The sequence below is a fragment of the Protomyctophum parallelum genome (genome assembly GCF_964188405.1).
Source record: "Protomyctophum parallelum genome assembly, chromosome: 16".
NCBI classification, from domain to species: Eukaryota; Metazoa; Chordata; class Actinopteri; order Myctophiformes; family Myctophidae; genus Protomyctophum; species Protomyctophum parallelum.
Genome location: NC_139711.1, coordinates 48,766,327 through 48,776,556, shown reverse-complemented (window position 1 = coordinate 48,776,556; position 10,230 = coordinate 48,766,327).

Below are 10,230 nucleotides of genomic sequence, written 5' to 3'. Positions count from 1 at the left end.
CCCTGATCGAAATGAGGACGAGTACATTAATCAATTGTATTAAGGAAACACTGCAGTGTAGGCCTACTGGGTAGGTCTATTATAGCCTGCAGAATATTCTGTCTGTCTGTCTCTAGTCTCTACGTGCCGTAAACAATACACATGGAGTGCTGTCACTGTGTGGGGACTGGGGAGCTCAGCGCTGTGCCTCCATGCCCAAAAGAACAGTGCGTGGCGGCTGCGTGCATAGAGAGAGAGAGAGAGAGAGAGAGAGAGAGAGAGAGAGAGAGAGAGAGAGAGGGGGGGGGGGGGGGGGTCCAGTCCAGACGGAACGACACATGCACGTTATGAGTGTAAAATCATCACCATAGATTTCACTGTGTAGGCTATAGTTTATGAATGGGATAAAGGCCTGCTGCATTTCTGCGAATGACAGTGTGAAGGCAAACCACAGCCAATTAAATATGCAAGAATCCCACATTCTCCGCCCATAGGCCTACGCATTGAGTAGGCTGCGTGCGCCGAAAGTTTGGGGGCCCTTGGGGGACATTTTGGGGGCCTTTACAGCTATTTCACATGAGAAATGTACCATCTGATGTTATTTATATGATTAACTTCTTCCCTCCATTAACATAAGACACACAATGTACTACAAAAGAAAACAGTCATCAGACAAAGGTTGGGGTCTGAAATCACGGATCTGTGAGAGTGAGGAAGTTCTGAATGAGTGTGACGCCCTGGCTGCACGCATACACTCAACCAACCATGTGCACGTGAACTGAACACACATACGGGCTAAGTAATCACCTGTCAAGAGGGTCCACCATGTTCAATTCATCATAACATTTAGAGACGTACAAATAGACACTGTAGTTAAAGAACAGAACAGGAATTCATCATAAAGGAAGCTAAAAGGGAAAAGATGCATAGTGCAAGTCACACACACACACACACACACACACACACACACACACACACACACACACACACACACACACACACACACACACACACACACACACACACACACACACACACACACACACACACACACACACACACACGTCCACCTATCAGCCTGTGGACCCCCACATGTACACTTCAAGGTTATAATAGTTAACTAAAACTAACTAAAAAACGAAAACTAGAATTAAAAAAACATTTTAGTTAACTGAAACTAAATAAAAACTAAAAATAAATTAAAAACGATAACTAAACTGAAACTGTATTGTGTGTTCACAAAACTAACTGAAATTATAGAAAGAATACCCTTAGTTATAGTTTTTATCAATATTTATATGCATTTCGGAAATTCATAATATAAACCTTTTAAATTCATTTGATTAATTTCCTCATTTCTCCAACAAGTTTTACGGCTGTTTTCAGCACCGTACGGCAGCATGTAGCCACACTTTACATTGCTTGTTTACATTCTGCACTGCCTGAAACTGACTGCATGTTACTTGGAAAATCAAACCCGTCTTAAGTGAGTGGTACTGTACTGTACTGTACTGTACTGTACTGTACTGTACTGTACTGTACTGTACTGTACTGTACTGTACTGTACTGTACTGTACTGTACTGTACTGTACTGTACTGTACTGTAAGCCCTCCTCCCTGGCCTGTGTGTGTCTGTGTGTTAGGCTGTGCAACAGTGACACTTGGTGGTGAACAAACGCTATTTTCGTGCTCGGACACTGCCAGGAAAAGTTGGAAGTCCCAATATGGGAGAGAGACGCAAGGAAGTGCCTTGTGGAAAAGGATGATAGTAAAATATGCGGAGCACTTCGGAAGGGGCCTATTATATAAGGATCAGGCATTTGCAAAACATTTGCCAAAATGGCAAGTGGTTGGTATTTATTCACCCTTGCCACAACAGCTTGGTTTGGTATGGAACAGTATCTCTCTCATGGGCAAGACAGAACTTGTCATCATTAAAGGCAATCTCAATGCAGTGAGATTCTGAAGCCAGTGGCGATCCCATATCTTCAGAATCTTGGACCTAACGCCATCCTCCAGGATGCCAACGCTCTCCCCGTAGAGCCAGGATCACAGAGTACCTCCAAAATGTAGGAGTGGAAATGATTTGAGTCTAGACCTCAACCCAATTGAACACTTGTGGGATCAGCTTGGGCGTGCTGTATACGAGTGTATGTGCTGTACATGCAACCAACAGAGCCAAGTGTTGTTTTTTCCTTATTACTGTGGGAGAGTGCAATCATCCAATCCACTAAGCAACTCAAAGCAAGGGTTGGTATACCAACCATTTGCAATTTTGGCACATTTTTTGGGGGCGCTACCCACACGCTTAGCTGTGTTGCTCATTCCACGAATGCCCGATTCTTACAATCTATACAGACTATACCTCGTTGTACAGGTGACAACGATCAACGATTAAAATGATATAAAACACAATACCAAATGGTATCATCAAAGTGGAGAAATAAAGGACCAAAGTTACGTTTCTGAACTTTTAGAGTTTCTATTTTTAAATGGTATATCTTTTAGGTTTTATTACACAATACTTATTGATCTTTTTTTATCCTATACCTGACAAATAAACCAAAGTACGAAAAAAAAACTAAAACTAAACTATAACTAAACTAAAACTAAACTAAAACTAAGCATTTTCACAAAATAAAAACTAAACTAAAACTAGCAAATCCGCTCTAAAAACTAACTAAAACTAACTGAATTAGAAAAAAACAAGTCAAAACTAACTAAAACTAAACTATAATGAAAAAACCAAAACTATTATAACCTTGGTACACTTATCAGCCCTGTGGACCCCCACATGTACACTTATCAGCCCTGTGGACCCCCACATGTACACTTATCAGCCTGTGGACCCCCACATGTACACTTATCAGCCCTGTGGACCCCCACATGTACACTTATCAGCCTGTGGACCCCCACATGTACACTTATCAGCCTGTGGACCCCCACATGTACACTTATCAGCCTGTGGACCCCCACATGTACACTTATCAGCCCTGTGGACCCCCACATGTACACCTATCAGCCTGTGGACCCCCACATGTACACCTATCAGCCTGTGGACCCCCACATGTACACGTATCAGCCCTGTGGACCCCCACATGTACACCTATCAGCCTGTGGACCCCCACATGTACACCTATCAGCCTGTGGACCCCCACATGTACACTTATCAGCCTGTGGACCCCCACATGTACACCTATCAGCCTGTGGACCCCCACATGTACACGTATCAGCCCTGTGGACCCCCACATGTACACTTATCAGCCTGTGGACCCCCACATGAACACTTATCAGCCTGTGGACCCCCACATGTACACTTATCAGCCCTGTGGACCCCCACATGTACACTTATCAGCCTGTGGACCCCCACATGTACACTTATCAGCCCTGTGGACCCCCACATGTACACGTATCAGCCTGTGGACCCCCACATGTACACTTATCAGCCCTGTGGACCCCCACATGAACACTTATCAGCCTGTGGACCCCCACATGTACACTTATCAGCCCTGTGGACCCCCACATGTACACTTATCAGCCCTGTGGACCCCCACATGTACACTTATCAGCCTGTGGACCCCCACATGTACACTTATCAGCCTGTGGACCCCCACATGTCCACTTATCAGCCTGTGGACCCCCACATGTACACCTATCAGCCTGTGGACCCCCACATGTACACTTATCAGCCCTGTGGACCCCCACATGTACACTTATCAGCCTGTGGACCCCCACATGTACACTTATCAGCCTGTGGACCCCCACATGTACACTTATCAGCCTGTGGACCCCCACATGTACACTTATCAGCCCTGTGGACCCCCACATGTACACTTATCAGCCTGTGGACCCCCACATGTACACCTATCAGCCTGTGGACCCCCACATGTACACTTATCAGCCCTGTGGACCCCCACATGTACACTTATCAGCCTGTGGACCCCCACATGAACACTTATCAGCCCTGTGGACCCCCACATGAACACGTATCAGCCTGTGGACCCCCACATGTACACTTATCAGCCTGTGGACCCCCACATGTACACCTATCAGCCTGTGGACCCCCACATGAACACGTATCAGCCCTGTGGACCCCCACATGTACACTTATCAGCCTGTGGACCCCCACATGTACACTTATCAGCCTGTGGACCCCCACATGTACACTTATCAGCCCTGTGGACCCCCACATGTACACTTATCAGCCTGTGGACCCCCACATGTCCACTTATCAGCCTGTGGACCCCCACATGTACACTTATCAGCCTGTGGACCCCCACATGTACACTTATCAGCCTGTGGACCCCCACATGTACACTTATCAGCCCTGTGGACCCCCACATGTACACTTATCAGCCTGTGGACCCCCACATGAACACTTATCAGCCTGTGGACCCCCACATGAACACTTATCAGCCTGTGGACCCCCACATGTACACTTATCAGCCTGTGGACCCCCACATGTACACTTATCAGCCTGTGGACCCCCACATGTCCACTTATCAGCCCTGTGGACCCCCACATGTACACTTATCAGCCTGTGGACCCCCACATGTACACTTATCAGCCTGTGGACCCCCACATGTACACTTATCAGCCTGTGGACCCCCACATGTACACTTATCAGCCTGTGGACCCCCACATGTACACTTATCAGCCTGTGGACCCCCACATGTACACTTATCAGCCTGTGGACCCCCACATGTACACTTATCAGCCTGTGGACCCCCACATGTACACTTATCAGCCTGTGGACCCCCACATGTACACTTATCAGCCTGTGGACCCCCACATGTACACTTATCAGCCTGTGGACCCCCACATGTACACTTATCAGCCTGTGGACCCCCACATGTACACTTATCAGCCTGTGGACCCCCACATGTACACGTATCAGCCCTGTGGACCCCCACATGTACACTTATCAGCCTGTGGACCCCCACATGTACACTTATCAGCCCTGTGGACCCCCACATGAACACGTATCAGCCTGTGGACCCCCACATGAACACGTATCAGCCCTGTGGACCCCCACATGAACACGTATCAGCCTGTGGACCCCCATTATAAAAGATGTGCCAGGGACCCCCAAAAGAACACTTATTAGCCCGCGGACCCCCACATGAACACGTATCAGCCTGTGGACCCCCACATGTACACTTATCAGCCCTGTGGACCCCCACATGAACACTTATCAGCCTGTGGACCCCCATTATAAAAGATGTGCCAGGGACCCCCAAAAGAACACTTATTAGCCCGCGGACCCCCACATGAACACGTATCAGCCTGTGGACCCCCATTATAAAAGATGTGCCAGGGACCCCCAAATGAACACTTATTAGCCCGCAGACCCCCATTATAAAAGATGTGTCAGGGACCCCCAAAAGAACACCTATCAGCCCTGTGGACCCCCACATGAACACCTATCAGCCCTGTGGACCCCCACATGAACACCTATCAGCCCGCGGACCCCCATAATAATACAGCATCAAAATAAGTTTAACCACTTTAACCCTATTTTATTCGTCGGCTAGTTTAGAATATGTTTTTTTTAAAGCATATGTAATTATTGTGAAACATTTTAACAACAGACACGATTCTCTCACGTGATCACACACGCTTTTCAAGATGGCGTCGCCAATATTACCGATGTCACGGGGTGTTTTCAGAAGGCCTGGTCAACGATGATCTCTTTGACATAAACCTCACAGCTCGCTGCGACATGGGACAGATAGCATCCTGTCAGGACCTCTGGATAGCAGCCTGTCAGGACCTCTGGATAGCAGCCTGTCAGGACCTCTATGGGGACAGATAGCAGCCTGTCAGGACCTCTGGATAGCAGCCTGTCAGGACCTCTGGATAGCAGCCTGTCAGGACCTCTGGATAGCAGCCTGTCAGGACCTCTGGATAGCAGCCTGTCAGGACCTCTGGATAGCAGCCTGTCAGGACCTCTAGATAGCAGCCTGTCAGGACCTCTATAGGGACAGATAGCAGCCTGTCATGCTGAAAATAGCTCTTGAGAAATAGCTCTTGAGAGCTTGTAGATCGGCTATTTTCAGCATGAAACCAAGTGTAAAAGTGTGAAATATGTCATTACGACGGCATCAAGTCCCGCCAAAATACATTTTAGTCGACTAAATCAACCGTAGATTTAGTCGACTAAAACTAGACTTAACACTAACACATTCCAGGTGACTAAAACTAAATGAAAACTATTCAAAAGACTATGACTAAAACTAAAATCTAAAACTCCATTGGTTTGTTTTACATCATCATTAGATCACCTAATCATACCAAGATATCCCGAACATGTTAACATCATGAATGAAATAAAGAAAACAAAACACATAAAAATAACACATAACAGCAAAAGAAAGGAACACAGAAACAAACAACAAAAAAACAATCCCACCCACCCCTCCCCCCGGGACCAAAGATGTCACAAATTGTCAGGACTCTTACCACTGTGCAATAGGGAAAAATAAATAAACAATGACTAAATCATGTTCTTAACCATATCTGCAATATCAGACCAAATATCAATGTTTTCTTCTTTCGCTCCGTGCAATCTTGCTGTAGACAATTCCATATAAATGATATCTAGAAAGGTCAAAGCCCATTGGCGAAACGTCAATGTATGAGGTGGTTTCCAGTGCGAAGCAACCATCTTCTTTGCGGCCGTTACGCCAGCAAAGAAGACACGAATACGGGTATTATTTAATGGCAATTGGGATACATCGTTTAATAAGAATAGAGATGGGGAGGGTGTAATGTTAATTTGTAGAATAATTGAAAGATTAGCAGCAACCAAATTCCAAAATGTGAGGACACTCGGAAACTCCCACACTAGCCATGATTCATGACTCTCGTATTCATACGAGAGTCATGACGTAACTTCACCCTGGTTTTTGCGAACGCTACATTTACAAAGAATTAAAATATATAAACATTCGCATTTCAAATATAAAGTACTCACAAAGTGTCCCACGGGTGTTAGTTAGTAGCAGCGCCAGCGATAAGAATTTCTGCATCCCGCGTTGTTTAATAAAAAGCATTTTTATCCGAGCTGTTATTTTGCCATTGGCTTTCAACTACGCGCCCCTATCGGTCGGGAGGAGGGTGGCACTCGGTATGTTCGATATAGGTAGGCTGACCGCCCTGCCAATACAGACTAATAGGCGAGTGCGCTCCCGGTGTGCAACTGTGGATTTCCCAAACGAACCCCGTTTGAAAAAAGTAGCCGGGGAGCTCGGACAAAAATGCTTTTTATTAAACAACGCGGGATGCAGCAATTCTAATCGCTGGCGCTGCTACTAACTAACACCCGTGGGACACTTTGTGAGTACTTTATATTTGAAATCTGAATGTTTATATATACGGAAATCTTGTAAATGCAGCGAGCGCAAAAAACAGGGCAAAGTTACTGCATGACTGTCATGATAATCATCATGGCAGTCATGTTCCAGGGCTACTCCCACACCATATGAAAGAATGTAAAGCATTGAGTCTTCTTAGGCAGGCCTATAGTCCTATATATGTCGTCTTCTGAAAATGTTTAGTCTTAGGTCACATTCTCACCTAATACTTCGGTAGACTCATGCGTATATGGGCGGAGATTTTGGGATTCTTGCATATTTAATTTGCTGCGGTTTGCCTTCACACTGTCATCCGTAGCAATTGTAAACGCAGTAGGGGGGACCTTTATCAATGTGTTCCATTCATAAACCTAGCCTACACAGTGAAATATATGGTGATAGAATTATACTCATAACGTGCATGTGTCGTGCCATCTGGGACTGGACCCCCCCCTCTCTCTCTCACTATACGCACGCAGCCACACACTGTTCTTTTGGGCATGGAGGCACCGCGCTGAGCGCACTGATATAACAGACAGCAGCTCAAAATGTTTACACGTTTATTGAGATGAAAGTTCCTACTCCCCACTAGTCCCCACACAGTGACAGCACTCCATATGTTTACGGCACGCACAGACAGAGTATTCTGTAGGCTATAATACTATTACACTGCACTGCAGTGTTTAAATGTGTTTTCTTAAGCAATTGATTAATGTACTCGTCCTCATTTCGATCAGGGCTTCAGTCTCCTTATTCGACCACGTCTATCCACGGTAACGGGACATCTTTGCGCTGCGTAAAATATGCCTTCTCCGTCTCCAACAGTGTTCAGCTCCTCACCCGCCACATTGTTTGCTTCATTTCCTTTATTTACTGCGGATTGCATTCACACCTGCACCGAATCGTAATCAAGTGCGAAGCGAAACCCCCGTTTTTGCTCGGAGTATAATGCGGTTCTTTGATACGCATTACGATTCGAATGAGCCTTCACACCTGCCAAACGAAGTGCACTTTCTGAAAATGCGCAGCAGAATTCGTTTTAATCGCAGCAAAGCTCTCTGGTATGAATGTGACCTTAGTCTAGTCTGAGACGACTAAATTGTCAAAAACCTTTATAGTCTTTTAGTATTTAGTCTTGTAGTAGTCAACGAAAATAACGTTTAATTGATATTGTTGTAGTTCAGATGTTTGGTCTAAATGAAGCCTCCTGAACCACGGGACAATATTATAACTATGTTCCCAACTCACTGACACCATCTGCTGGACACAACGAGTGCATCCAAGTGCATCCAAATAGTAGCACTGTACATTTGTATGGCATTAAAATGTTCTGTTGAATTGAATATTATAATGATGGACCACAATGGAAACAACAAGCCATAGTGCTTTAATTATTTATAAATCATCTTAACAGACCTTGCATTGAACTGGACTTTACTGTGCTTTTCTTTTCTCTACAAAGTGTTAATAAAGTATTCGATCAATCTGATTAAATTACTGATATTTTTCCGTTCCATATATGGTTACACTTGGTCTATAAATAGGCTACATGTATTCTCTCTCTGTGTTCATGTCAAGGTTTCTTCTATCATGTGTTCAAATATAATGTCTGTGTTTACCATGCAGAGAAACACCGTGTTTAGCCTGTAAATGAACCCAAATAGTGTCTGAAACACAGAATCAGCCTTCTATAAACAGTGGTTCACAAAGTGGGGTCCGGGGACCCCCAGGGGTCCTTGAGGCAGTTCCAGGGGGTCCCCAGCTAAATTGACTTTTTTACCGGGCCAGTTTTGAACTGCAGCCACCTGTAAGGGCTCTTTGAGAGCGGCTTTGAAGGAGTCTAGGGATTCACATTTCTCTAACAACTGTTGGTAGCGCCCTACCAACAGTCGTAAAGGAATGTGAATTTCCATGGCATGGGAGAACGAACTCAACCCCTTGTTGTTTGAGCCAAATCTGGGCTGCGATGTTTAATAATAATAACTTAAGTTATTATTAATAATAATAACTATTTATATAGCACTTTTCTGGACAAAGTCACAAAGTGCTGTACAACAAATTTACAAAAAAGCAGGAAAATCGAACACAATTAAAGATGCAGCAAATCAACAACTTACAGCCAGCTGGCCAACAGTAGAAAGCATATTTAAGGATCCAATATAAAAATAACAACAATGTAATAGATAAAAAATACCGACAGAGTTCAGTGAACAAACATTCAACGGGGCTGGGGGGGGGGGGGGGGGGGGATGCTTCTCTGAACAAGTAGGTTGAGAAGAGATTTAAAGGATGCAACGGTGTCTGCTTGTCGGATGGTTTTGGGACAGAGAAGGCTCTTTCTACCTTGTTTATGAAGGGTGTTCAGACAGAGAAGGCTCTTTCTCCCTTGTTTATGAAGGGTGTTCAGACAGAGAAGGCTCTTTCTCCCTTGTTTATGAAGGGTGTTCAGGCAGAGAAGGCTCTTTCTCTCTTGTTTATGAAGGGTGTTCAGACAGAGAAGGCTCTTTCTCCCTTGTTTATGAAGGGTGTTCGGACAGAGAAGGCTCTTTCTCCCTTGTTTATGAAGGGTGTTCAGACAGAGAAGGCTCCTTCTCCCTTGTTTATGAAGGGTGTTCAGACAGAGAAGGCTCCTTCTCCCTTGTTTATGAAGGGTGTTCAGACAGAGAAGGCTCCTTCTCCCTTGTTTATGAAGGGTGTTCAGACACAGACAGAGTATTCTGTAGGCTATAATACTATTACACTGCACTGCAGTGTTTAAATGTGTTTTCTTAAGCAATTGATTAATGTACTCGTCCTCATTTCGATCAGGGCTTCAGTCTCCTTATTCGACCACGTCTATCCACGGTAACGGGACATCTTTGCGCTGCGTAAAATATGCCTTCTCCGTCTCCAACAG